This window comes from Tasmannia lanceolata, unplaced genomic scaffold, assembly GCF_043159265.1.
Source record: "Tasmannia lanceolata isolate RefF3 unplaced genomic scaffold, GAP_Taslan_0.1 ptg000003l, whole genome shotgun sequence".
Taxonomy (NCBI): domain Eukaryota; kingdom Viridiplantae; phylum Streptophyta; class Magnoliopsida; order Canellales; family Winteraceae; genus Tasmannia; species Tasmannia lanceolata.
In genome coordinates, this window is record NW_027518680.1 from 31,792,345 (window position 1) to 31,815,068 (window position 22,724).

The 22,724-nt window shown below is 47.7% G+C and overlaps 32 non-coding genes across 32 annotated transcripts; all 32 read left to right on the top strand.

Annotated features, from left to right (window-relative positions):
* The first annotated feature begins 68 nt into the window (after positions 1-68).
* On the top strand, positions 69-187 carry LOC143872620 (5S ribosomal RNA). The gene has a single exon (XR_013247361.1). It is a non-coding gene; the product is annotated as a 5S ribosomal RNA (ribosomal RNA).
* A 597-nt stretch (positions 188-784) lies between these two features.
* LOC143874463 (5S ribosomal RNA) lies at positions 785-903 on the top strand. Its single transcript, XR_013249143.1, has one exon. It is a non-coding gene; the product is annotated as a 5S ribosomal RNA (ribosomal RNA).
* A 597-nt stretch (positions 904-1,500) lies between these two features.
* Positions 1,501-1,619, top strand: LOC143872621 (5S ribosomal RNA). Its single transcript, XR_013247362.1, has one exon. It is a non-coding gene; the product is annotated as a 5S ribosomal RNA (ribosomal RNA).
* Positions 1,620-2,216: 597 nt separating this feature from the next.
* LOC143872622 (5S ribosomal RNA) lies at positions 2,217-2,335 on the top strand. The gene has a single exon (XR_013247363.1). It is a non-coding gene; the product is annotated as a 5S ribosomal RNA (ribosomal RNA).
* A 577-nt stretch (positions 2,336-2,912) lies between these two features.
* Positions 2,913-3,031, top strand: LOC143872623 (5S ribosomal RNA). The gene has a single exon (XR_013247364.1). It is a non-coding gene; the product is annotated as a 5S ribosomal RNA (ribosomal RNA).
* Positions 3,032-3,628: 597 nt separating this feature from the next.
* LOC143873263 (5S ribosomal RNA) lies at positions 3,629-3,747 on the top strand. Its single transcript, XR_013247982.1, has one exon. It is a non-coding gene; the product is annotated as a 5S ribosomal RNA (ribosomal RNA).
* A 597-nt stretch (positions 3,748-4,344) lies between these two features.
* On the top strand, positions 4,345-4,463 carry LOC143874159 (5S ribosomal RNA). Its single transcript, XR_013248848.1, has one exon. It is a non-coding gene; the product is annotated as a 5S ribosomal RNA (ribosomal RNA).
* A 597-nt stretch (positions 4,464-5,060) lies between these two features.
* LOC143873333 (5S ribosomal RNA) lies at positions 5,061-5,179 on the top strand. Its single transcript, XR_013248047.1, has one exon. It is a non-coding gene; the product is annotated as a 5S ribosomal RNA (ribosomal RNA).
* A 597-nt stretch (positions 5,180-5,776) lies between these two features.
* Positions 5,777-5,895, top strand: LOC143875352 (5S ribosomal RNA). The gene has a single exon (XR_013250004.1). It is a non-coding gene; the product is annotated as a 5S ribosomal RNA (ribosomal RNA).
* A 597-nt stretch (positions 5,896-6,492) lies between these two features.
* On the top strand, positions 6,493-6,611 carry LOC143872624 (5S ribosomal RNA). The gene has a single exon (XR_013247365.1). It is a non-coding gene; the product is annotated as a 5S ribosomal RNA (ribosomal RNA).
* Positions 6,612-7,208: 597 nt separating this feature from the next.
* Positions 7,209-7,327, top strand: LOC143874798 (5S ribosomal RNA). Its single transcript, XR_013249468.1, has one exon. It is a non-coding gene; the product is annotated as a 5S ribosomal RNA (ribosomal RNA).
* A 597-nt stretch (positions 7,328-7,924) lies between these two features.
* LOC143873638 (5S ribosomal RNA) lies at positions 7,925-8,043 on the top strand. Its single transcript, XR_013248340.1, has one exon. It is a non-coding gene; the product is annotated as a 5S ribosomal RNA (ribosomal RNA).
* A 597-nt stretch (positions 8,044-8,640) lies between these two features.
* LOC143872625 (5S ribosomal RNA) lies at positions 8,641-8,759 on the top strand. The gene has a single exon (XR_013247366.1). It is a non-coding gene; the product is annotated as a 5S ribosomal RNA (ribosomal RNA).
* A 597-nt stretch (positions 8,760-9,356) lies between these two features.
* On the top strand, positions 9,357-9,475 carry LOC143872627 (5S ribosomal RNA). Its single transcript, XR_013247367.1, has one exon. It is a non-coding gene; the product is annotated as a 5S ribosomal RNA (ribosomal RNA).
* Positions 9,476-10,072: 597 nt separating this feature from the next.
* LOC143872628 (5S ribosomal RNA) lies at positions 10,073-10,191 on the top strand. Its single transcript, XR_013247368.1, has one exon. It is a non-coding gene; the product is annotated as a 5S ribosomal RNA (ribosomal RNA).
* Positions 10,192-10,787: 596 nt separating this feature from the next.
* On the top strand, positions 10,788-10,906 carry LOC143872629 (5S ribosomal RNA). Its single transcript, XR_013247369.1, has one exon. It is a non-coding gene; the product is annotated as a 5S ribosomal RNA (ribosomal RNA).
* A 597-nt stretch (positions 10,907-11,503) lies between these two features.
* LOC143874144 (5S ribosomal RNA) lies at positions 11,504-11,622 on the top strand. Its single transcript, XR_013248834.1, has one exon. It is a non-coding gene; the product is annotated as a 5S ribosomal RNA (ribosomal RNA).
* Positions 11,623-12,219: 597 nt separating this feature from the next.
* LOC143874633 (5S ribosomal RNA) lies at positions 12,220-12,338 on the top strand. Its single transcript, XR_013249306.1, has one exon. It is a non-coding gene; the product is annotated as a 5S ribosomal RNA (ribosomal RNA).
* A 597-nt stretch (positions 12,339-12,935) lies between these two features.
* On the top strand, positions 12,936-13,054 carry LOC143872631 (5S ribosomal RNA). Its single transcript, XR_013247371.1, has one exon. It is a non-coding gene; the product is annotated as a 5S ribosomal RNA (ribosomal RNA).
* Positions 13,055-13,631: 577 nt separating this feature from the next.
* LOC143872632 (5S ribosomal RNA) lies at positions 13,632-13,750 on the top strand. Its single transcript, XR_013247373.1, has one exon. It is a non-coding gene; the product is annotated as a 5S ribosomal RNA (ribosomal RNA).
* A 577-nt stretch (positions 13,751-14,327) lies between these two features.
* LOC143873808 (5S ribosomal RNA) lies at positions 14,328-14,446 on the top strand. Its single transcript, XR_013248506.1, has one exon. It is a non-coding gene; the product is annotated as a 5S ribosomal RNA (ribosomal RNA).
* Positions 14,447-15,043: 597 nt separating this feature from the next.
* Positions 15,044-15,162, top strand: LOC143874634 (5S ribosomal RNA). Its single transcript, XR_013249307.1, has one exon. It is a non-coding gene; the product is annotated as a 5S ribosomal RNA (ribosomal RNA).
* A 597-nt stretch (positions 15,163-15,759) lies between these two features.
* On the top strand, positions 15,760-15,878 carry LOC143873809 (5S ribosomal RNA). The gene has a single exon (XR_013248507.1). It is a non-coding gene; the product is annotated as a 5S ribosomal RNA (ribosomal RNA).
* A 597-nt stretch (positions 15,879-16,475) lies between these two features.
* LOC143874635 (5S ribosomal RNA) lies at positions 16,476-16,594 on the top strand. The gene has a single exon (XR_013249308.1). It is a non-coding gene; the product is annotated as a 5S ribosomal RNA (ribosomal RNA).
* Positions 16,595-17,191: 597 nt separating this feature from the next.
* Positions 17,192-17,310, top strand: LOC143872633 (5S ribosomal RNA). Its single transcript, XR_013247374.1, has one exon. It is a non-coding gene; the product is annotated as a 5S ribosomal RNA (ribosomal RNA).
* Positions 17,311-17,887: 577 nt separating this feature from the next.
* LOC143872634 (5S ribosomal RNA) lies at positions 17,888-18,006 on the top strand. Its single transcript, XR_013247375.1, has one exon. It is a non-coding gene; the product is annotated as a 5S ribosomal RNA (ribosomal RNA).
* A 577-nt stretch (positions 18,007-18,583) lies between these two features.
* Positions 18,584-18,702, top strand: LOC143872635 (5S ribosomal RNA). The gene has a single exon (XR_013247376.1). It is a non-coding gene; the product is annotated as a 5S ribosomal RNA (ribosomal RNA).
* Positions 18,703-19,299: 597 nt separating this feature from the next.
* LOC143872636 (5S ribosomal RNA) lies at positions 19,300-19,418 on the top strand. Its single transcript, XR_013247377.1, has one exon. It is a non-coding gene; the product is annotated as a 5S ribosomal RNA (ribosomal RNA).
* A 597-nt stretch (positions 19,419-20,015) lies between these two features.
* LOC143874464 (5S ribosomal RNA) lies at positions 20,016-20,134 on the top strand. The gene has a single exon (XR_013249144.1). It is a non-coding gene; the product is annotated as a 5S ribosomal RNA (ribosomal RNA).
* Positions 20,135-20,731: 597 nt separating this feature from the next.
* LOC143873615 (5S ribosomal RNA) lies at positions 20,732-20,850 on the top strand. The gene has a single exon (XR_013248318.1). It is a non-coding gene; the product is annotated as a 5S ribosomal RNA (ribosomal RNA).
* A 597-nt stretch (positions 20,851-21,447) lies between these two features.
* On the top strand, positions 21,448-21,566 carry LOC143872638 (5S ribosomal RNA). The gene has a single exon (XR_013247378.1). It is a non-coding gene; the product is annotated as a 5S ribosomal RNA (ribosomal RNA).
* Positions 21,567-22,163: 597 nt separating this feature from the next.
* LOC143874797 (5S ribosomal RNA) lies at positions 22,164-22,282 on the top strand. Its single transcript, XR_013249467.1, has one exon. It is a non-coding gene; the product is annotated as a 5S ribosomal RNA (ribosomal RNA).
* Positions 22,283-22,724: the final 442 nt, after the last annotated feature.

The following is a 22,724-nucleotide window of genomic DNA, read 5'->3' on the forward strand; positions in this document are numbered from 1 at the left end:
TTTAAACGGACTTCGTACGACAATGCGAGTGGAAACTCTTTATTACTTTGACAATGGAGAGGCATGCTGGGTGCGATCATACCAGCACAAATGCACTGGATCCCATCAGAACTCCGAAGTTAAGCGTGCTTGGGCGAGAGTAGTACTAGGATGGGTGACCTCCTGGGAAGTCCTCGTGTTGCACCCCTGTCACTTTTTTCGGCCATCTACCACTTTTTTCGAACAATCTTTCGGTTCTGGAACATCGATGCGAACTGAAACGCACGTTTAGTGCGACGCCTCCTACGTTTCGGTTGGGATCTTTTTATTTTCTGCCGGATGGTGAATTCGAAGACGTCCGGTCTTTATTATGGCGGGGTGATAGTGTCGTTTGATTCGATAAACGGAATTCGTTCTGACATTTCATTTGCGGTCAAATTATAGCGGGGGTTTGTTTAGATTCAGTGACGTACAGGCTATAGCGGATGAGTGTACTAGTGGATGCGAGTCATGAATCCGGTCGGAAGGTGTTTACTGGCCGTGAGCTACCCTTGGTGCACAAATATCGTTCCGACGATAACTTTTGATCCGCCCGTCAGATCGTGGCGATTCTTATATTGATTCGGGGGTAATCGGGAAGATTCATCGCGCGTTGACCGCCTTGGCGGTCATCCGGCTTCCCGACATGCTCGGATCGTCCATCCGATGTCATCTAGCAGGATTTTTTCGCACTTTCATTTAAACGGACTTCGTACGACAATGCGAGTGGAAACTCTTTATTACTTTGACAATGGAGAAGCATGCTGGGTCCGATCATACCAGCACAAATGCACTGGATCCCATCAGAACTCCGAAGTTAAGCGTGCTTGGGCGAGAGTAGTACTAGGATGGGTGACCTCCTGGGAAGTCCCCGTGTTGCACCCCTGTCACTTTTTTCGGCTATCTACCACTTTTTTCGAACAATCTTTCGGTTCTGGAACATCGATGCGAACTGAAACGCACGTTTATTGCGACGCCTCCTACGTTTCGGTTCGGATCTTTTTATTTTCTTCCGGATGGTGAATTCAAATACCTCCGGTCTTTATTACGGCGGGGTGATAGTGTCGTTTGATTCGATAAACGGAATTCGTTCTGACATTTTATTTGCGGTCAAATTATAGCGGGGGTTTTTTTAGATTCAGTGACGTACAGGCTATAACGGATGAGTGTACTAGTGGATGCGAGTCATGAATCCGGTCGGAAGGTGTTTACTGGCCGTGAGCTACCCATGGTGCACAAATATCGTTCCGACGATAACTTTTGATCCGCCCGTCAGATCGTGGCGATTCTTATATTGATTCGGGGGTAATCGGGAAGATTCATCGCGCGATGACAGCCCTGGCGGTCATCCGGCTTCCCGACATGCTCGGATCGTCCATCCGATGTTATCTAGCAGGATTTTTTCGCACTTTCATTTAAACGGACTTCGTACGACAATGCGAGTGGAAACTCTTTATTACTTTGACAATGGATAGGCATGCAGGGTGCGATCATACCAGCACAAATGCACTGGATCCCATCAGAACTCCGAAGTTAAGCGTGCTTGGGCGAGAGTAGTACTAGGATGGGTGACCTCCTGGGAAGTCCTCGTGTTGCACCCCTGTCACTTTTTTCGGCTATCTACCACTTTTTTCGAAAAATCTTTCGGTTCTGAAATATCGATGCGAACTGAAACGCACGTTTAGTGCGTCGCCTCCTAGGTTTCGGTTCGGATCTTTTTATTTTCTTCCGGATGGTGAATTCGAAGATGTCCGGTCTTTATTATGGCGGGGTGATAGTGTCGTTTGATTCGATAAACGGAATTCGTTCTGACATTTCATTTGCGGTCAAATTATAGCGGGGGTTTGTTTAGATTCAGTGACGTACAGGCTATAGCGGATGAGTGTACTAGTGGATGCGAGTCATGAATCCGGTCGGAAGGTGTTTACTGGCCGTGAGCTACCCTTGGTGCACAAATATCGTTCCGACGATAACTTTTGATCCGCCCGTCAGATCGTGGCGATTCTTATATTGATTCGGGGGTACTCGGGAAGATTAATCGCGCGATGACAGCCTTGGCGGTCATCCGGCTTTCCGACATTCTCGGATCGTCCATCCGGTGTCATCTAGCAGGATTTTTTCGCACTTTCATTTAAACGGACTTCGTACGACAATGCGAGTGGAAACTCTTTATTACTTTGACAATGGAGAGGCATGCTGGGTGCGATCATACCAGCACAAATGCACTGGATCCCATCAGAACTCCGAAGTTAAGCGTGCTTGGGCGAGAGTAGTACTAGGATGGGTGACCTCCTGGGAAGTCCTCGTGTTGCACCCCTGTCACTTTTTTCGAACAATCTTTCGGTTCTGGAACATCGATGCGACCTGAAACGCACGTTTAGTGCGTCGCCTCCTACGTTTCGGTACGGATCTTTTTATTTTCTTCCGGATGGTGAATTCAAAGACATCCGGTCTTTATTATGGCGGGGTGATAGTGTCGTTTGATTCGATAAACGGAATTCGTTCTGACATTTCATTTGCGGTCAAATTATAGCGGGGGTTTGTTCAGATTCAGTGACGTACAGGCTATAGCGGATGAGTGTACTAGTGGATGCGAGTCATGAATCCGGTCGGAAGGTGTTTACTGGCCGTGAGCTACCCTTGGTGCACAAATATCGTTTCGACGATAACTTTTGATCCGCCCGTCAGATCGTGACGATTCTTATATTGATTCGGGGGTACTCGGGAAGATTAATCGCGCGATGACAGCCTTGGCGGTCATCCGGCTTTCCGACATGCTCGGATCGTCCATCCGGTGTCATCTAGCAGGATTTTTTCGCACTTTCATTTAAACGGACTTCGTACGACAATGCGAGTGGAAACTCTTTATTACTTTGACAATGGAGAGGCATGCTGGGTGCGATCATACCAGCACAAATGCACTGGATCCCATCAGAACTCCGAAGTTAAGCGTGCTTGGGCGAGAGTAGTACTAGGATGGGTGACCTCCTGGGAAGTCCTCGTGTTGCACCCCTGTCACTTTTTTCGGCTATCTACCACTTTTTTCGAACAATCTTTCGGTTCTGGAACATCGATGCGAACTGAAACGCACGTTTAGTGCGACGCCTCCTACGTTTCGGTTGGGATCTTTTTATTTTCTGCCGGATAGTGAATTCAAATACGTCCGGTCTTTATTATGGCGGGGTGATAGTGTCGTTTGATTCGATAAACGGAATTCGTTCTGACATTTCATTTGCGGTCAAATTATAGCGGGGGTTTGTTTAGATTCAGTGACGTACAGGCTATAGCGGATGAGTGTACTAGTTGATGCGAGTCATGAATCCGGTCGGAAGGTGTTTACTGGCCGTGAGCTACCCTTGGTGCACAAATATCGTTCCGACGATAACTTTTGATCCGCTCGTCAGATCGTGGCGATTCTTCTATTGATTCGGGGGTAATCGGGAAGATTCATCGCGCGATGACAGCCCTGGCGGTCATCCGGCTTCCCGACATGCTCGGATCGTCCATCCGATGTCATCTAGCAGGATTTTTTCGCACTTTCATTTAAACGGACTTCGTACGACAATGCGAGTGGAAACTCTTTATTACTTTGACAATGGAGAGGCATGCTGGGTGCGATCATACCAGCACAAATGCACTGGATCCCATCAGAACTCCGAAGTTAAGCGTGCTTGGGCGAGAGTAGTACTAGGATGGGTTACCTCCTGGGAAGTCCTCGTGTTGCACCCCTGTCACTTTTTTCGGCCATCTACCACTTTTTTCAAAAAATCTTTCGGTTCTGAAATATCGATGCGAACTGAAACGCACGTTTAGTGCGTCGCCTCCTAGGTTTCGGTTCGGATCTTTTTATTTTCTTCCGGATGGTGAATTCGAAGACGTCCGGTCTTTATTATGGCGGGGTGATAGTGTCGTTTGATTCGATAAACGGAATTCGTTCTGACATTTCATTTGCGGTCAAATTATAGCGGGGGTTTGTTTAGATTCAGTGACGTACAGGCTATAGCGGATGAGTGTACTAGTGGATGCGAGTCATGAATCCGGTCGGAAGGTGTTTACTGGCCGTGAGCTACCCTTGGTGCACAAATATCGTTCCGACGATAACTTTTGATCCGCCCGTCAGATCGTGGCGATTCTTATATTGATTCGGGGGTAATCGGGAAGATTCATCGCGCGTTGACAGCCCTGGCAGTCATCCGGCTTCCCGACATGCTCGGATCGTCCATCCGATGTCATCTAGCAGGATTTTTTCGCACTTTCATTTAAACGGACTTCGTACGACAATGCGAGTGGAAACTCTTTATTACTTTGACAATGGAGAAGCATGCTGGGTCCGATCATACCAGCACAAATGCACTGGATCCCATCAGAACTCCGAAGTTAAGCGTGCTTGGGCGAGAGTAGTACTAGGATGGGTGACCTCCTGGGAAGTCCTCGTGTTGCACCCCTGTCACTTTTTTCGGCTATCTACCACTTTTTTCGAACAATCTTTCGGTTCTGGAACATCGATGCGAACTGAAACGCACGTTTATTGCGACGCCTCCTACGTTTCGGTTCGGATCTTTTTATTTTCTTCCGGATGGTGAATTCAAATACCTCCGGTCTTTATTACGGCGGGGTGATAGTGTCGTTTGATTCGATAAACGGAATTCGTTCTGACATTTTATTTGCGGTCAAATTATAGCGGGGGTTTGTTTAGATTCAGTGACGTACAGGCTATAACGGATGAGTGTACTAGTGGATGCGAGTCATGAATCCGGTCGGAAGGTGTTTACTGGCCGTGAGCTACCCTTGGTGCACAAATATCGTTCCGACGATAACTTTTGATCCGCCCGTCAGATCGTGGCGATTCTTATATTGATTCGGGGGTAATCGGGAAGATTCATCGCGCGATGACAGCTCTGGCGGTCATCCGGCTTCCCGACATGCTCGGATCGTCCATCCGGTGTCATCTAGCAGGATTTTTTCGCACTTTCATTTAAACGGACTTCGTACGACAATGCGAGTGGAAACTCTTTATTACTTTGACAATGGAGAGGCATGCTTGGTGCGATCATACCAGCACAAATGCACTGGATCCCATCAGAACTCCGAAGTTAAGCGTGCTTGGGCGAGAGTAGTACTAGGATGGGTGACCTCCTGGGAAGTCCTCGTGTTGCACCCCTGTCACTTTTTTCGGCCATCTACCACTTTTTTCGAAAAATCTTTCGGTTCTGAAATATCGATGCGAACTGAAACGCACGTTTAGTGCGTCGCCTCCTAGGTTTCGGTTCGGATCTTTTTATTTTCTTCCGGATGGTGAATTCGAAGACGTCCGGTCTTTATTATGACGGGGTGATAGTGTCGTTTGATTCGATAAACGGAATTCGTTCTGACATTTCATTTGCGGTCAAATTATAGCGGGGGTTTGTTTAGATTCAGTGACGTACAGGCTATAGCGGATGAGTGTACTAGTGGATGCGAGTCATGAATCCGGTCGGAAGGTGTTTACTGGCCGTGAGCTACCCTTGGTGCACAAATATCGTTCCGACGATAACTTTTGATCCGCCCGTCAGATCGTGGCGATTCTTATATTGATTCGGGGGTAATCGGGAAGATTCATCGCGCGATGACAGCCCTGGCGGTCATCCGGCTTCCCGACATGCTCGGATCGTCCATCCGATGGCATCTAGCAGGATTTTTTCGCACTTTCATTTAAACGGACTTTATACGACAATGCGAGTCGAAACTCTTTATTACTTTGACAATGGAGAGGCATGCTGGGTGAGATCATACCACCAAAAATGCATTGGATCCCATCAGAACTCCGAAGTTAAGCGTGCTTGGGCGAGAGTAGTACTAGGATGGGTGACCTCCTGGGAAGTCCTCGTGTTGCACACCTGTCACTTTTTTCGGCTATCTACCACTTTTTTCGAACAATCTTTCGGTTGTGGAATATTGAAGCGAACTGAAACGCACGTTTAGTGCGTCGCCTCCTAGGTTTTGGTTCGGATCTTTTTATTTTCTTCCGGATGGTGAATTCGAAGACGTCCGGTCTTTATTATGGCGAGGTGATAGTGTCGTTTGATTCGATAAACGGAATTCGTTCTGACATTTCATTTGCGGTCAAATTATAGCGGGGGTTTGTTTAGATTCAGTGACGTACAGGCTATAGCGGATGAGTGTACTAGTGGATCCGAGTCATGAATCCGGTCGGAAGGTGTTTACTGGCCGTGAGCTACCCTTGGTGCACAAATATCGTTCCGACGATAACTTTTGATCCGCCCGTCAGATCGTGGCGATTCTTATATTGATTCGGGGGTAATCGGGAAGATTCATCGCGCGATGACAGCCCTGGCGGTCATCCGGCTTCCCGACATGCTCGGATCGTCCATCCGATGGCATCTAGCAGGATTTTTTCGCACTTTCATTTAAACGGACTTCGTACGACAATGCGAGTGGAAACTCTTTATTACTTTGACAATGGATAGGCATTCAGGGTGCGATCATACCAGCACAAATGCACTGGATCCCATCAGAACTCCGAAGTTAAGCGTGCTTGGGCGAGAGTAGTACTAGGATGGGTGACCTCCTGGGAAGTCCTCGTGTTGCACCCCTGTCACTTTTTTCGGCTATCTACCACTTTTTTCGAAAAATCTTTCGGTTCTGAAATATCGATGCGAACTGAAACGCACGTTTAGTGCGTCGCCTCCTAGGTTTCGGTTCGGATCTTTTTATTTTCTTCCGGATGGTGAATTCGAAGATGTCCGGTCTTTATTATGGCGGGGTGATAGTGTCGTTTGATTCGATAAACGGAATTCGTTCTGACATTTCATTTGCGGTCAAATTATAGCGGGGGTTTGTTTAGATTCAGTGACGTACAGGCTATAGCGGATGAGTGTACTAGTGGATGCGAGTCATGAATCCGGTCGGAAGGTGTTTACTGGCCGTGAGCTACCCTTGGTGCACAAATATCGTTCCGACGATAACTTTTGATCCGCCCGTCAGATCGTGGCGATTCTTATATTGATTCGGGGGTAATCGGGAAGATTCATCGCGCGATGACAGCTCTGGCGGTCATCCGGCTTCCCGACATGCTCGGATCGTCCAACCGGTGTCATCTAGCAGGATTTTTTCGCACTTTCATTTAAACGGACTTCGTACGACAATGCGAGTGGAAACTCTTTATTACTTTGACAATGGAGAGGCATGCTTGGTGCGATCATACCAGCACAAATGCACTGGATCCCATCAGAACTCCGAAGTTAAGCGTGCTTGGGCGAGAGTAGTACTAGGATGGGTGACCTCCTGGGAAGTCCTCCTGTTGCACCCCTGTCACTTTTTTCGGCTATCTACCACTTTTTTCGAACAATCTTTCGGTTCTGGAACATCGATGCGAACTGAAACGCACGTTTAGTGCGACGCCTCCTACGTTTCGGTTGGGATCTTTTTTTTTTCTGCCGGATAGTGAATTCAAATACGTCCGGTCTTTATTATGGCGGGGTGATAGTGTCGTTTTATTCGATAAACGGAATTCGTTCTGACATTTCATTTGCGGTCAAATTATAGCGGGGGTTTGTTTAGATTCAGTGACGTACAAGCTATAGCGGATGAGTGTACTAGTGGATGAAAGTCATGAATCCGGTCGGAAGGTGTTTACTGGCCGTGAGCTACCCTTGGTGCACAAATATCGTTCCGAAGATAACTTTTGATCCGCCCGTCAGATCGTGGCGATTCTTATATTGATTCGTGGGTACTCGGGAAGATTAATCGCGCGATGACAGCCCTGGCGGTCATCCGGCTTTCCGACATGCTCGGATCGTCCATCCGGTGTCATCTAGCAGGATTTTTTCGCACTTTCATTTAAACGGACTTCGTACGACAATGCGAGTGGAAACTCTTTATTACTTTGACAATGGAGAGGCATGCTGGGTGCGATCATACCAGCACAAATGCACTGGATCCCATCAGAAATCCAAAGTTAAGCGTGCTTGGGCGAGAGTAGTACTAGGATGGGTGACCTCCTGGGAAGTCCTCGTGTTGCACCCCTGTCACTTTTTTCGGCTATCTACCACTTTTTTCGAACAATCTTTCGGTTCTGGAATATCGATGCGAACTGAAACGCACGTTTAGTGCGTCGCCTCCTAGGTTTCGGTTCGGATCTTTTTATTTTCTTCCGGATGGTGAATTCGAAGACGTCCGGTCTTTATTATGGCGGGGTGATAGTGTTGTTTGATTCGATAAACGGAATTCGTTCTGACATTTCATTTGCGGTCAAATTATAGCGGGGGTTTGTTTAGATTCAGTGACGTACAGGCTATAGCGGATGAGTGTACTAGTGGATGCGAGTCATGAATCCGGTCGGAAGGTGTTTACTGGCCGTGAGCTACCCTTGGTGCACAAATATCGTTCCGACGATAACTTTTGATCCGCCCGTCAGATCGTGGCGATTCTTATATTGATTCGGGGGTACTCGGGAAGATTAATCGCGCGATGACAGCCCTGGCGGTCATCCGGCTTTCCGACATGCTCGGATCGTCCATCCGGTGTCATCTAGCAGGATTTTTTCGCACTTTCATTTAAACGGACTTCGTACGACAATGCGAGTGGAAACTCTTTATTACTTTGACAATGGAGAGGCATGCTGGGTGCGATCATACCAGCACAAATGCACTGGATCCCATCAGAACTCCGAAGTTAAGCGTGCTTGGGCGAGAGTAGTACTAGGATGGGTGACCTCCTGGGAAGTCCTCGTGTTGCACCCCTGTCACTTTTTTCGGCTATCTACCACTTTTTTCGAACAATCTTTCGGTTCTGGAACATCGATGCGAACTGAAACGCACGTTTAGTGCGTCGCCTCCTACGTTTCGGTACGGATCTTTTTATTTTCTTCCGGATGGTGAATTCAAAGACGTCCGGTCTTTATTATGGCGGGGTGATAGTGTCGTTTGATTCGATAAACGGAATTTGTTCTGACATTTCTTTTGCGGTCAAATTATAGCGGGGGTTTGTTCAGATTCAGTGACGTACATGCTATAGCGGATGAGTGTACTAGTGGATGCGAGTCATGAATCCGGTCGGAAGGTGTTTACTGGCCGTGAGCTACCCTTGGTGCACAAATATCGTTTCGACGATAACTTTTGATCCGCCCGTCAGATCGTGGCGATTCTTATATTGATTCGGGGGTACTCGGGAAGATTAATCGCGCGATGACAGCCCTGGCGGGAATCCGGCTTTCCGACATGCTCGGATCGTCCATCCGGTGTCATCTAGCAGAATTTTTTCGCACTTTCATTTAAACGGACTTCGTACGACAATGCGAGTGGAAACTCTTTATTACTTTGACAATGGAGAGGCATGCTGGGTGCGATCATACCAGCACAAATGCACTGGATCCCATCAGAACTCCGAAGTTAAGCGTGCTTGGGCGAGAGTAGTACTAGGATGGGTGACCTCCTGGGAAGTCCTCGTGTTGCACCCCTGTCACTTTTTTCGGCTATCTACCACTTTTTTCGAACAATCTTTCGGTTCTGGAACATCGATGCGAACTGAAACGCACGTTTAGTGCGTCGCCTCCTACGTTTCGGTTCGGATCTTTTTATTTTCTTCCGGATGGTGAATTCAAAGACGTCCGGTCTTTATTATGGCGGGGTGATAGTGTCGTTTGATTCGATAAACGGAATTCGTTCTGACATTTCATTTGCGGTCAAATTATAGCGGGGGTTTGTTCAGATTCAGTGACGTACAGGCTATAGCGGATGAGTGTACTAGTGGATGCGAGTCATGAATCCGGTCGGAAGGTGTTTACTGGCCGTGAGCTACCCTTGGTGCACAAATATCGTTCCGACGATAACTTTTGATCCGCCCGTCAGATCGTGGCGATTCTTATATTGATTCGGGGGTACTCGGGAAGATTCATCGCGCGATGACAGCCCTGGCGGTTATCCGGCTTTCCGACATGCTCGGATCGTCCATCCGGTGTCATCTAGCAGGATTTTTTCGCACTTTCATTTAAACGGACTTCGTACGACAATGCGAGTGGAAACTCTTTATTACTTTGACAATGGAGAGGCATGCTGGGTGCGATCATACCAGCACAAATGCACTGGATCCCATCAGAACTCCGAAGTTAAGCGTGCTTGGGCGAGAGTAGTACTAGGATGGGTGACCTCCTGGGAAGTCCTCGTGTTGCACCCCTGTCACTTTTTTCGGCTATCTACCACTTTTTTCGAACAATCTTTCGGTTCTGGAACATCGATGCGAACTGAAACGCACGTTTAGTGCGTCGCCTCCTACGTTTCGGTTCGGATCTTTTTATTTTCTTCCGGATGGTGAATTCAAAGACGTCCGGTCTTTATTATGGCGGGGTGATAGTGTCGTTTGATTCGATAAACGGAATTCGTTCTGACATTTCATTTGCGGTCAAATTATAGCGGGGGTTTGTTTAGATTCAGTGACGTACAAGCTATAGCGGATGAGTGTACTAGTGGATGAAAGTCATGAATCCGGTCGGAAGGTGTTTACTGGCCGTGAGCTACCTTGGTGCACAAATATCATTCCGACGATAACTTTTGATCCGCCCGTCAGATCGTGGCGATTCTTATATTGATTCGGGGGTACTCGGGAAGATTAATCGTGCGATGACAGCCCTGGCGGTCATCCGGCTTTCCGACATGCTCGGATCGTCCATCCGGTGTCATCTAGTAGGATTTTTTCGCACTTTCATTTAAACGGACTTCGTACGACAATGCGAGTGGAAACTCTTTATTACTTTGACAATGGAGAGGCATGCTGGGTGCGATCATACCAGCACAAATGCACTGGATCCCATCAGAACTCCGAAGTTAAGCGTGCTTGGGCGAGAGTAGTACTAGGATGGGTGACCTCCTGGGAAGTCCTCGTGTTGCACCCCTGTCACTTTTTTCGGCTATCTACCACTTTTTTCGAACAATCTTTCGGTTCTGGAACATCGATGCGAACTGAAACGCACGTTTAGTGCGTCGCCTCCTACGTTTCGGTTCGGATCTTTTTATTTTCTTCCGGATGGTGAATTCAAAGACGTCCGGTCTTTATTATGGCGGGGTGATAGTGTCGTTTGATTCGATAAACGGAATTCGTTCTGACATTTCATTTGCGGTCAAATTATAGCGGGGGTTTGTTTAGATTCAGTGACGTACAGGCTATAGCGGATGAGTGTACTAGTGGATGCGAGTCATGAATCCGGTCGGAAGGTGTTTACTGGCCGTGAGCTACCCTTGGTGCACAAATATCGTTTCGACGATAACTTTTGATCCGCCCGTCAGATCGTGGCGATTCTTATATTGATTCGGGGGTACTCGGGAAGATTAATCGCGCGATGACATCCCTGGCGGTCATCCGGCTTTCCGACATGCTCGGATCGTCCATCCGGTGTCATCTAGCAGAATTTTTTCGCACTTTCATTTAAACGGACTTCATACGACAATGCGAGTGGAAACTCTTTATTACTTTGACAATGGAGAGGCATGCTGGGTGCGATCATACCAGCACAAATGCACTGAATCCCATCAGAACTCCGAAGTTAAGCGTGCTTGGGCGAGAGTAGTACTAGGATGGGTGACCTCCTGGGAAGTCCTCGTGTTGCACCCCTGTCACTTTTTTCGGCTATCTACCACTTTTTTCGAACAATCTTTCGGTTCTGGAACATCGATGCGAACTGAAACGCACGTTTAGTGCGACGCCTCCTACGTTTCGGTTGGGATCTTTTTATTTTCTGCCGGATAGTGAATTCAAATACGTCCGGTCTTTATTATGGCGGGGTGATAGTGTCGTTTGATTCGATAAACGGAATTCGTTCTGACATTTCATTTGCGGTCAAATTATAGCGGGGGTTTGTTTAGATTCAGTGACGTACAGGCTATAGCGGATGAGTGTACTAGTGGATGCGAGTCATGAATCCGGTCGGAAGGTGTTTACTGGCCGTGAGCTACCCTTGGTGCACAAATATCGTTCCGACGATAACTTTTGATCCGCCCGTCAGATCGTGGCGATTCTTATATTGATTCGGGGGTAATCGGGAAGATTCATCGCGCGATGACAGCTCTAGCGGTCATCCGGCTTCCCGACATGCTCGGATCGTCCATCCGGTGTCATCTAGCAGGATTTTTTCGCACTTTCATTTAAACGGACTTCGTACGACAATGCGAGCGGAAACTCTTTATTACTTTGACAATGGAGAGGCATGCTTGGTGCGATCATACCAGCACAAATGCACTGGATCCCATCAGAACTCCGAAGTTAAGCGTGCTTGGGCGAGAGTAGTACTAGGATGGGTGACCTCCTGGGAAGTCCTCATGTTGCACCCCTGTCACTTTTTTCGGCTATCTACCACTTTTTTCGAACAATCTTTCGGTTCTGGAACATCGATGCGAACTGAAACGCACGTTTAGTGCGACGCCTCCTACGTTTCGGTTGGGATCTTTTTATTTTCTGCCGGATAGTGAATTCAAATACGTCCGGTCTTTATTATGGCGGGGTGATAGTGTCGTTTGATTCGATAAACGGAATTCGTTCTGACATTTCATTTGCGGTCAAATTATAGCGGGGGTTTGTTTAGATTCAGTGACGTACAAGCTATAGCGGATGAGTGTACTAGTGGATGAAAGTCATGAATCCGGTCGGAAGGTGTTTACTGGCCGTGAGCTACCCTTAGTGCACAAATATCGTTCCGACGATAACTTTTGATCCGCCCGTCAGATCGTGGCGATTCTTATATTGATTCGGGGGTACTCGGGAAGATTAATCGCGCGATGACAGCCTTGGCAGTCATCCGGCTTTCCGACATGCTCGGATCGTCCATCCGGTGTCATCTAGCAGGATTTTTTCGCACTTTCATTTAAACGGACTTCGTACGACAATGCGAGTGGAAACTCTTTATTACTTTGACAATGGAGAGGCATGCTGGGTGCGATCATACCAGCACAAATGCACTGGATCCCATCAGAACTCCGAAGTTAAGCGTGCTTGGGCGAGAGTAGTACTAGGATGGGTGACCTCCTGGGAAGTCCTCGTGTTGCACCCCTGTCACTTTTTTCGAACAATCTTTCGGTTCTGGAACATCGATACGACCTGAAACGCACGTTTAGTGCGTCGCCTCCTACGTTTCGGTACGGATCTTTTTATTTTCTTCCGGATGGTGAATTCAAAGACGTCCGGTCTTTATTATGGCGGGGTGATAGTGTCGTTTGATTCGATAAACGGAATTCGTTCTGACATTTCATTTGCGGTCAAATTATAGCGGGGGTTTGTTCAGATTCAGTGACGTACAGGCTATAGCGGATGAGTGTACTAGTGGATGCGAGTCATGAATCCGGTCGGAAGGTGTTTACTGGCCGTGAGCTACCCTTGGTGCACAAATATCGTTTCGACGATAACTTTTGATCCGCCCGTCAGATTGTGGCGATTCTTATATTGATTCGGGGGTACTCGGGAAGATTATTCGCGCGATGACAGCCCTGGCAGTCATCCGGCTTTCCGACATGCTCGGATCGTCCATCCGGTGTCATCTAGCAGGATTTTTTCGCACTTTCATTTAAACGGACTTCGTACGACAATGCGAGTGGAAACTCTTTATTACTTTGACAATGGAGAGGCATGCTGGGTGCGATCATACCAGCACAAATGCACTGGATCCCATCAGAACTCCGAAGTTAAGCGTGCTTGGGCGAGAGTAGTACTAGGATGGGTGACCTCCTGGGAAGTCCTCGTGTTGCACCCCTGTCACTTTTTTCGAACAATCTTTCGGTTCTGGAACATCGATGCGACCTGAAACGCACGTTTAGTGCGTCGCCTCCTACGTTTCGGTACGGATCTTTTTATTTTCTTCCGGATGGTGAATTCAAAGACGTCCGGTCTTTATTATGGCGGGGTGATAGTGTCGTTTGATTCGATAAACGGAATTCGTTCTGACATTTCATTTGCGGTCAAATTATAGCGGGGGTTTGTTCAGATTCAGTGACGTACAGGCTATAGCGGATGAGTGTACTAGTGGATGCGAGTCATGAATCCGGTCGGAAGGTGTTTACTGGCCGTGAGCTACCCTTGGTGCACAAATATCGTTTCGACGATAACTTTTGATCCGCCCGTCAGATCGTGGCGATTCTTATATTGATTCGGGGGTACTCGGGAAGATTAATCGCGCGATGACAGCCCTGGCGGTCATCCGGCTTTCCGACATGCTCGGATCGTCCATCCGGTGTCATCTAGCAGGATTTTTTCGCACTTTCATTTAAACGGACTTCGTACGACAATGCGAGTGGAAACTCTTTATTACTTTGACAATGGAGAGGCATGCTGGGTGCGATCATACCAGCACAAATGCACTGGATCCCATCAGAACTCCGAAGTTAAGCGTGCTTGGGCGAGAGTAGTACTAGGATGGGTGACCTCCTGGAAAGTCCTCGTGTTGCACCCCTGTCACTTTTTTCGGCTATCTACCACTTTTTTCGAACAATCTTTCGGTTCTGGAACATCGATGCGAACTGAAACGCACGTTTAGTGCGACGCCTCCTACGTTTCGGTTGGGATCTTTTTATTTTCTGCCGGATAGTGAATTCAAATACGTCCGGTCTTTATTATGGCGGGGTGATAGTGTCGTTTGATTCGATAAACGGAATTCGTTCTGACATTTCATTTGCGGTCAAATTATAGCGGGGGTTTGTTTAGATTCAGTGACGTACAGGCTATAGCGGATGAGTGTACTAGTGGATGCGAGTCATGAATCCGGTCGGAAGGTGTTTACTGGCCGTGAGCTACCCTTGGTGCACAAATATCGTTCCGACGATAACTTTTGATCCGCCCGTCAGATCGTGGCGATTCTTATATTGATTCGGGGGTAATCGGGAAGATTCATCGCGCGATGACAGCTCTAGCGGTCATCCGGCTTCCCGACATGCTCGGATCGTCCATCCGGTGTCATCTAGCAGGATTTTTTCGCACTTTCATTTAAACGGACTTCGTACGACAATGCGAGTGGAAACTCTTTATTACTTTGACAATGGAGAGGCATGCTTGGTGCGATCATACCAGCACAAATGCACTGGATCCCATCAGAACTCCGAAGTTAAGCGTGCTTGGGCGAGAGTAGTACTAGGATGGGTGACCTCCTGGGAAGTCCTCATGTTGCACCCCTGTCACTTTTTTCGGCTATCTACCACTTTTTTCGAACAATCTTTCGGTTCTGGAACATCGATGCGAACTGAAACGCACGTTTAGTGCGACGCCTCCTACGTTTCGGTTGGGATCTTTTTATTTTCTGCCGGATAGTGAATTCAAATACGTCCGGTCTTTATTATGGCGGGGTGATAGTGTCGTTTGATTCGATAAACGGAATTCGTTCTGACATTTCATTTGCGGTCAAATTATAGCGGGGGTTTGTTTAGATTCAGTGACGTACAAGCTATAGCGGATGAGTGTACTAGTGGATGAAAGTCATGAATCCGGTCGGAAGGTGTTTACTGGCCGTGAGCTACCCTTGGTGCACAAATATCGTTCCGACGATAACTTTTGATCCGCCCGTCAGATCGTGGCGATTCTTATATTGATTCGGGGGTACTCGGGAAGATTAATCGCGCAATGACAGCCTTGGCGGTCATCCGGCTTTCCGACATGCTCGGATCGTCCATCCGGTGTCATCTAGCAGGATTTTTTCGCACTTTCATTTAAACGGACTTCGTACGACAATGCGAGTGGAAACTCTTTATTACTTTGACAATGGAGAGGCATGCTGGGTGCGATCATACCAGCACAAATGCACTGGATCCCATCAGAACTCCGAAGTTAAGCGTGCTTGGGCGAGAGTAGTACTAGGATGGGTGACCTCCTGGAAAGTCCTCGTGTTGCACCCCTGTCACTTTTTTCGGCTATCTACCACTTTTTTCGAACAATCTTTCGGTTCTGGAACATCGATGCGAACTGAAACGCACGTTTAGTGCGACGCCTCCTACGTTTCGGTTGGGATCTTTTTATTTTCTGCCGGATAGTGAATTCAAATACGTCCGGTCTTTATTATGGCGGGGTGATAGTGTCGTTTGATTCGATAAACGGAATTCGTTCTGACATTTCATTTGCGGTCAAATTATAGCGGGGGTTTGTTTAGATTCAGTGACGTACAGGCTATAGCGGATGAGTGTACTAGTGGATGCGAGTCATGAATCCGGTCGGAAGGTGTTTACTGGCCGTGAGCTACCCTTGGTGCACAAATATCGTTCCGACGATAACTTTTGATCCGCCCGTCAGATCGTGGCGATTCTTATATTGATTCGGGGGTAATCGGGAAGATTCATCGCGCGATGACAGCTCTAGCGGTCATCCGGCTTCCCGACATGCTCGGATCGTCCATCCGGTGTCATCTAGCAGGATTTTTTCGCACTTTCATTTAAACGGACTTCGTACGACAATGCGAGTGGAAACTCTTTATTACTTTGACAATGGAGAGGCATGCTTGGTGCGATCATACCAGCACAAATGCACTGGATCCCATCAGAACTCCGAAGTTAAGCGTGCTTGGGCGAGAGTAGTACTAGGATGGGTGACCTCCTGGGAAGTCCTCATGTTGCACCCCTGTCACTTTTTTCGGCTATCTACCACTTTTTTCGAACAATCTTTCGGTTCTGGAACATCGATGCGAACTGAAACGCACGTTTAGTGCGACGCCTCCTACGTTTCGGTTGGGATCTTTTTATTTTCTGCCGGATAGTGAATTCAAATACGTCCGGTCTTTATTATGGCGGGGTGATAGTGTCGTTTGATTCGATAAACGGAATTCGTTCTGACATTTCATTTGCGGTCAAATTATAGCGGGGGTTTGTTTAGATTCAGTGACGTACAAGCTATAGCGGATGAGTGTACTAGTGGATGAAAGTCATGAATCCGGTCGGAAGGTGTTTACTGGCCGTGAGCTACCCTTGGTGCACAAATATCGTTCCGACGATAACTTTTGATCCGCCCGTCAGATCGTGGCGATTCTTATATTGATTCGGGGGTACTCGGGAAGATTAATCGCGCAATGACAGCCTTGGCGGTCATCCGGCTTTCCGACATGCTCGGATCGTCCATCCGGTGTCATCTAGCAGGATTTTTTCGCACTTTCATTTAAACGGACTTCGTACGACAATGCGAGTGGAAACTCTTTATTACTTTGACAATGGAGAGGCATGCTGGGTGCGATCATACCAGCACAAATGCACTGGATCCCATCAGAACTCCGAAGTTAAGCGTGCTTGGGCGAGAGTAGTACTAGGATGGGTGACCTCCTGGGAAGTCCTCGTGTTGCACCCCTGTCACTTTTTCCGAACAATCTTTCGGTTCTGGAACATCGATACGACCTGAAACGCACGTTTAGTGCGTCGCCTCCTACGTTTCGGTACGGATCTTTTTATTTTCTTCCGGATGGTGAATTCAAAGACGTCCGGTCTTTATTATGGCGGGGTGATAGTGTCGTTTGATTCGATAAACGGAATTCGTTCTGACATTTCATTTGCGGTCAAATTATAGCGGGGGTTTGTTCAGATTCAGTGATGTACAGGCTATAGCGGATGAGTGTACTAGTGGATGCGAGTCATGAATCCGGTCGGAAGGTGTTTACTGGCCGTGAGCTACCCTTGGTGCACAAATATCGTTTCGACGATAACTTTTGATCCGCCCGTCAGATTGTGGCGATTCTTATATTGATTCGGGGGTACTCGGGAAGATTATTCGCGCGATGACAGCCCTGGCAGTCATCCGGCTTTCCGACATGCTCGGATCGTCCATCCGGTGTCATCTAGCAGGATTTTTTCGCACTTTCATTTAAACGGACTTCGTACGACAATGCGAGTGGAAACTCTTTATTACTTTGACAATGGAGAGGCATGCTGGGTGCGATCATACCAGCACAAATGCACTGGATCCCATCAGAACTCCGAAGTTAAGCGTGCTTGGGCGAGAGTAGTACTAGGATGGGTGACCTCCTGGGAAGTCCTCGTGTTGCACCCCTGTCACTTTTTTCGAACAATCTTTCGGTTCTGGAACATCGATGCGACCTGAAACGCACGTTTAGTGCGTCGCCTCCTACGTTTCGGTACGGATCTTTTTATTTTCTTCCGGATGGTGAATTCAAAGACGTCCGGTCTTTATTATGGCGGGGTGATAGTGTCGTTTGATTCGATAAACGGAATTCGTTCTGACATTTCATTTGCGGTCAAATTATAGCGGGGGTTTGTTCAGATTCAGTGACGTACAGGCTATAGCGGATGAGTGTACTAGTGGATGCGAGTCATGAATCCGGTCGGAAGGTGTTTACTGGCCGTGAGCTACCCTTGGTGCACAAATATCGTTTCGACGATAACTTTTGATCCGCCCGTCAGATCGTGGCGATTCTTATATTGATTCGGGGGTACTCGGGAAGATTAATCGCGCGATGACAGCCCTGGCGGTCATCCGGCTTTCCGACATGCTCGGATCGTCCATCCGGTGTCATCTAGCAGGATTTTTTCGCACTTTCATTTAAACGGACTTCGTACGACAATGCGAGTGGAAACTCTTTATTACTTTGACAATGGAGAGGCATGCTGGGTGCGATCATACCAGCACAAATGCACTGGATCCCATCAGAACTCCGAAGTTAAGCGTGCTTGGGCGAGAGTAGTACTAGGATGGGTGACCTCCTGGGAAGTCCTCGTGTTGCACCCCTGTCACTTTTTTCGGCTATCTACCACTTTTTTCGAACAATCTTTCGGTTCTGGAACATCGATGCGAACTGAAACGCACGTTTAGTGCGACGCCTCCTACGTTTCGGTTGGGATCTTTTTATTTTCTGCCGGATAGTGAATTCAAATACGTCCGGTCTTTATTATGGCGGGGTGATAGTGTCGTTTGATTCGATAAACGGAATTCGTTCTGACATTTCATTTGCGGTCAAATTATAGCGGGGGTTTGTTTAGATTCAGTGACGTACAGGCTATAGCGGATGAGTGTACTAGTGGATGCGAGTCATGAATCCGGTCGGAAGGTGTTTACTGGCCGTGAGCTACCCTTGGTGCACAAATATCGTTCCGACGATAACTTTTGATCCGCCCGTCAGATCGTGGCGATTCTTCTATTGATTCGGGGGTAATCGGGAAGACTCATCGCGCGATGACAGCCCTGGCGGTCATCCGGCTTCCCGACATGCTCGGATCGTCCATCCGATGTCATCTAGCAGGATTTTTTCGCACTTTCATTTAAACGGACTTCGTACGACAATGCGAGTGGAAACTCTTTATTACTTTGACAATGGAGAGGCATGCTGGGTGCGATCATACCAGCACAAATGCACTGGATCCCATCAGAACTCCGAAGTTAAGCGTGCTTGGGCGAGAGTAGTACTAGGATGGGTGACCTCCTGGGAAGTCCTCGTGTTGCACCCCTGTCACTTTTTTCGGCCATCTACCACTTTTTTCGAAAAATCTTTCGGTTCTGAAATATCGATGCGAACTGAAACGCACGTTTAGTGCGTCGCCTCCTAGGTTTCGGTTCGGATCTTTTTATTTTCTTCCGGATGGTGAATTCGAAGACGTCCGGTCTTTATTATGGCGGGGTGATAGTGTCGTTTGATTCGATAAACGGAATTCGTTCTGACATTTCATTTGCGGTCAAATTATAGCGGGGGTTTGTTTAGATTCAGTGACGTACAGGCTATAGCGGATGAGTGTACTAGTGGATGCGAGTCATGAATCCGGTCGGAAGGTGTTTACTGGCCGTGAGCTACCCTTGGTGCACAAATATCGTTCCGACGATAACTTTTGATCCGCCCGTCAGATCGTGGCGATTCTTATATTGATTCGGGGGTAATCGGGAAGATTCATCGCGCGTTGACGGCCTTGGCGGTCATCCGGCTTCCCGACATGCTCGGATCGTCCATCCGATGTCATCTAGCAGGATTTTTTCGCACTTTCATTTAAACGGACTTCGTACGACAATGCGAGTGGAAACTCTTTATTACTTTGACAATGGAGAAGCATGCTGGGTCCGATCATACCAGCACAAATGCACTGGATCCCATCAGAACTCCGAAGTTAAGCGTGCTTGGGCGAGAGTAGTACTAGGATGGGTGACCTCCTGGGAAGTCCCCGTGTTGCACCCCTGTCACTTTTTTCGGCTATCTACCACTTTTTTCGAACAATCTTTCGGTTCTGGAACATCGATGCGAACTGAAACGCACGTTTATTGCGACGCCTCCTACGTTTCGGTACGGATCTTTTTATTTTCTTCCGGATGGTGAATTCAAAGACGTCCGGTCTTTATTATGGCGGGGTGATAGTGTCGTTTGATTCGATAAACGGAATTCGTTCTGACATTTCATTTGCGGTCAAATTATAGCGGGGGTTTGTTTAGATTCAGTGACGTACAGGCTATAGCGGATGAGTGTACTAGTGGATGCGAGTCATGAATCCGGTCGGAAGGTGTTTACTGGCCGTGAGCTACCCTTGGTGCACAAATATCGTTCCGACGATAACTTTTGATCCGCCCGTCAGATCGTGGCGATTCTTATATTGATTCGGGGGTAATCGGGAAGATTCATCGCGCGATGACAGCCCTGGCGGTCATCCGGCTTCCCGACATGCTCGGATCGTCCATCCGATGGCATCTAGCAGGATTTTTTCGCACTTTCATTTAAACGGACTTCGTACGACAATGCGAGTCGAAACTCTTTATTACTTTGACAATGGATAGGCATGCAGGGTGCGATCATACCAGCACAAATGCACTGGATCCCATCAGAACTTCGAAGTTAAGCGTGCTTGGGCGAGAGTAGTACTAGGATGGGTGACCTCCTGGGAAGTCCTCGTGTTGCACCCCTGTCACTTTTTTCGGCTATCTACCACTTTTTTCGAAAAATCTTTCGGTTCTGAAATATCGATGCGAACTGAAACGCACGTTTAGTGCGTCGCCTCCTAGGTTTCGGTTCGGATCTTTTTATTTTCTTCCGGATGGTGAATTCGAAGATGTCCGGTCTTTATTATGGCGGGGTGATAGTGTCGTTTGATTCGATAAACGGAATTCGTTCTGACATTTCATTTGCGGTCAAATTATAGCGGGGGTTTGTTTAGATTCAGTGACGTACAGGCTATAGCGGATGAGTGTACTAGTGGATGCGAGTCATGAATCCGGTCGGAAGGTGTTTACTGGCCGTGAGCTACCCTTGGTGCACAAATATCGTTCCGACGATAACTTTTGATCCGCCCGTCAGATCGTGGCGATTCTTATATTGATTCGGGGGTACTCGGGAAGATTAATCGCGCGATGACAGCCTTGGCGGTCATCCGGCTTTCCGACATTCTCGGATCGTCCATCCGGTGTCATCTAGCAGGATTTTTTCGCACTTTCATTTAAACGGACTTCGTACGACAATGCGAGTGGAAACTCTTTATTACTTTGACAATGGATAGGCATGCAGGGTGCGATCATACCAGCACAAATGCACTGGATCCCATCAGAACTCCGAAGTTAAGCGTGCTTGGGCGAGAGTAGTACTAGGATGGGTGACCTCCTGGGAAGTCCTCGTGTTGCACCCCTGTCACTTTTTTCGGCTATCTACCACTTTTTTCGAAAAATCTTTCGGTTCTGAAATATCGATGCGAACTGAAACGCACGTTTAGTGCGTCGCCTCCTAGGTTTCGGTTCGGATCTTTTTATTTTCTTCCGGATGGTGAATTCGAAGATGTCCGGTCTTTATTATGGCGGGGTGATAGTGTCGTTTGATTCGATAAACGGAATTCGTTCTGACATTTCATTTGCGGTCAAATTATAGCGGGGGTTTGTTTAGATTCAGTGACGTACAGGCTATAGCGGATGAGTGTACTAGTGGATGCGAGTCATGAATCCGGTCGGAAGGTGTTTACTGGCCGTGAGCTACCCTTGGTGCACAAATATCGTTCCGACGATAACTTTTGATCCGCCCGTCAGATCGTGGCGATTCTTATATTGATTCGGGGGTAATCGGGAAGATTCATCGCGCGATGACAGCTCTGGCGGTCATCCGGCTTCCCGACATGCTCGGATCGTCCATCCGGTGTCATCTAGCAGGATTTTTTCGCACTTTCATTTAAACGGACTTCGTACGACAATGCGAGTGGAAACTCTTTATTACTTTGACAATGGAGAGGCATGCTTGGTGCGATCATACCAGCACAAATGCACTGGATCCCATCAGAACTCCGAAGTTAAGCGTGCTTGGGCGAGAGTAGTACTAGGATGGGTGACATCCTGGGAAGTCCTCGTGTTGCACCCCTGTCACTTTTTTCGGCCATCTACCACTTTTTTCGAAAAATCTTTCGGTTCTGAAATATCGATGCGAACTGAAACGCATGTTTAGTGCGTCGCCTCCTAGGTTTCGGTTCGGATCTTTTTATTTTCTTCCGGATGGTGAATTCGAAGACGTCCGGTCTTTATTATGACGGGGTGATAGTGTCGTTTGATTCGATAAACGGAATTCGTTCTGACATTTCATTTGCGGTCAAATTATAGCGGGGGTTTGTTTAGATTCAGTGACGTACAGGCTATAGCGGATGAGTGTACTAGTGGATGCGAGTCATGAATCCGGTCGGAAGGTGTTTACTGGCCGTGAGCTACCCTTGGTGCACAAATATCGTTCCGACGATAACTTTTGATCCGCCCGTCAGATCGTGGCGATTCTTATATTGATTCGGGGGTAATCGGGAAGATTCATCGCG